The sequence below is a fragment of the Eubalaena glacialis genome, chromosome 11 (assembly GCF_028564815.1).
Source record: "Eubalaena glacialis isolate mEubGla1 chromosome 11, mEubGla1.1.hap2.+ XY, whole genome shotgun sequence".
Classification (NCBI taxonomy): Eukaryota; Metazoa; Chordata; class Mammalia; order Artiodactyla; family Balaenidae; genus Eubalaena; species Eubalaena glacialis.
In genome coordinates this window covers 21,638,848-21,642,258 of record NC_083726.1, presented here as the reverse complement: position 1 = coordinate 21,642,258, position 3,411 = coordinate 21,638,848, and positions in this window count along the sequence as shown.

The window sequence follows — 3,411 nt, the reverse complement described above, 5'->3', positions numbered from 1 at the left end:
ATATTTCTGACATTTGATTTCAAGTCTTTTTCCATCTCACTGAGCTTAACACAAGTGAATGTAGTTCTGACTTGATGGGTCAATCAAAGCCAGAAGTTTCCAGAAGATGGAAAGATACCACTGTCTCAGACAAAATGGAATGTTGCTTTAGCATAATTTAAATATTTTGTCACTACCATTTCTTATCCATATCTCTTCCACAGATTGAAGCAGTCTCTAAGATTTTTTACTAATTCCCTGTGGCTTTGGTTTTTGCTCTGCCAGGATTCTCAGATCTGGTACTCTTGTTAGTGAGGTTAAGAAATGGGAGAAGGAAAAGAAATATCAGAAGAGCCTTTCCTTATTACAACATAAGTTACTGCTTCTTTTAGATAGGGCATGCATAGTTTGGAAAATGCATGCAATGAGGTGCATGTTGGCCAGCTAGTGGGCAAATCCATTGCCATCCAGAGCCTGGCTCTCAACCTTGCAGGCTAAGAAACAGGTCTCAGGGGCTCTCAGAATAACCAAACTGAGAAAGGTTGACTATGAAAACAGACTGCAAATTTATACATTTACAGTGATAAAAAAAATTGTGATCATAACAGCTACCATTTCTTGAGTGCTTTCTATATGTCAGGCGTCATGCTAAGCACATTTTACATTTGTTAGTGGACTCTCATTCAATCCCATCTCTGCCATTTACTGGTATGTGGTCTTAGGCAAATTCTTTAACTTTGTGCAAGTTACTTGTCTTATTTAATAGAATTCTCAGAAGAATGCCTGGCACATTGTAAGTACTCTGTAACTATTTGCCATTAATATTAATTCTCATAACACTCCTATAAGGTAGATACCATTACTATTCCCCTTTTACTGCTGAGAAAATGGAGATTTAAAGATGTTAAAGAATCTGCTGAATTTCCATAGATAGTAAGTAGACAACCAAAGTATAGTCAGGACAAGGAATCGGAATTGGATGATTACGGATTCAGGTTAAGAGAACACTCCTGTTCACCTTCTCAGTGGAGAAGGTCTTTCCAGCGAGATTATTTCACTCAAAGTCTGTTAGCCAAGTCTATTCTCAGGGATAGTTCTCAGAAAAGCATTGCCAGCACTTGCTCTGGGACTTCCCTATTTTTTATAGCATCATATCTAATGCCCCTCCTTGCCGTGACTGGCATTTTATTCACATTGCCCCAAGTACCGTCTACAACAGTGCTGTCCAATAGAACTTTCTGTGATGATAAAAGTGTTGTAGATTTACTTTGTCTAATGCAGTAACCACTAACCACATGTGGCTACTGATCACTTAAAATGGGCCTAGTGTAACTGAGGAACTGATTCTAATTTTACATAATTTAAATTAACTTAAATTTAAGTAGCCATATATGGTTAGTGGCTACTGTTTCAAACAGCACAGACCTGTAGGGGAAAAATGTACCCTGGGGAAAAAAAATAGCAGGAAGCAGTTGGTCCTCACTACAAAAGCAAAGGGATTCAATCAGTCTTATTATGAGAACATCCTGTGTGAATTTCACTCAGCAACAAGGGTTTCCTGGGTCAGCTAAATTATCCTGCTCATTTCTTTTTTAGTATTGAAGTTTCTGAGGGCAACAGATAGGCTCATCTGTTTGACCAGTGAAAAACTCAGTAGAGAATTCTTGAAATATAAAATTCAAAGATAGTTTGTCCTGGTTCTTAGCCTTTGGGTAGCTCTTTCAGCTTAGAGGCCCTCAAGGCAAGTATAGCTCTTGGGTTGTGAGGGGGGGAGAATGAGGTCAGAAGTAAACTGAGGATTGAGAACAGCTTTGCAAATGGTGATTCCTGGTTGAGCAATCCAAGCTGAAATACACCTAGGAACCATCATTCTTTCCTTTTTCTTGGCAACTAGGGCAAGTGTGCTTTAGTTTTTCCACCACAAGGTTTTGAGCGAGAAGACCTTGGTTAAAGCCTTTGCTTCATCCCTTAATAGCTGGGTGACTTTAGGCAAATCATTTAACTTCACTGAGTTGACCTTCCATGTCTGTAAAATAGGGTAAAAGATAGTGGGCATCATAAATTATACCTTCCTCAAAGGATGCAAGTAAGGATCAGATGAGATAATGCATGTAGAACCACCTTGTAAACCTGTAAAGGCTGTAGAAATGGCTTAGCAGTGATTATCACGTTTATATAGATCACATTTGCCTTTTAAAACTGCTTTCACACTTATTATGTTATTTTATCTTCACAACAGGTCCATGAGGGAAGTAGAGCAGGAATTATTAGCTCTGTTTTACCATCTGTTGATGTAGACAAATGAGGTCCACAGAAGCTGAGAGACTGTCCTAAGGTGACACAGTGTGTCTGGTTGCATTATCCCTAAGCTCAACCCTGGACCTACTGAGTCCTATTCTGAAGCCCTCCCTTCCAAAAAATACCCAACAGTCACAAGCTTGGTATCCACAAGTTATGCTGCAGAAATTATTCCTGCTCAGGAAGCAAGCCACCCTACAACAAGAGTCCAAGGCTAAATAATTATAATATCGGTATAATGATGGTGGGTAGCCACACACTCTGCTAAGCATTTAATAAATATTATTTTATTTAATCCTCATAATAACTCTATGAGGTTGCATGATTATCAGTCCCATTTTACAGATGAGGAAATTGAGGCAGAAAATGGTTCAGCTAGGGGCAGGACAGGAATAAAGACGCAGACATAGAGAATGGACTTGAGGACACGGGGAGGGGGAAGGGTAAGCTGAGAGGAAGTGAGAGAGTGGCACGGACATATATACACTACCACATGTAAAACAGACAGCTTGCGGGAAGCAGCCGCATAGCACAGGGAGATCAGCTTGTGCTTTGTGACCACCTAGAGGGGTGGGATAGGGAGGGTGGGAGGGAGACGCAAGAGGGAGGGGTTATGCGGATATATGTATACGTATAGCTGATTCACTTCGTTATATAGCAGCAACTAACACAACAATGTAAAGCAATTATACTCCAATAAAGATGTTAAAAAAAGAAAAGAAAATGGTTCAGGAATTTGTCCATGGTCCACAGAGCTAGTGAGTGCCAAGGAAGCCTACATGTATTAGTTTGCTAAGGTTGCTGTAATAAAATACCACAGACTGGGTGGCTTAAATGACAGAAATGTATTGTTTTACCATTCTGGAGGCTAGAAGTCCAAAATCAAGGTGTTAGCTGGGTGGGTTCTTTCTGAAGGCTGAGCGGGAAGGATCTGTTCCTGGCCTCTCTTCCTGGCTTGTAGATGACTTTTTCCTTGTGTATCTTCACATTGTCTTTTCTCTATGAGTTTCTGTCTCTGAAATACAAATTTCCCATTTGTATAAGGACACCGGTCCTATGGGATTAGGAGGGGACACACTTCCACCCATAACACTGGATATAAACCCAGATTAGTTTACCTCACGCTGTTAAGTA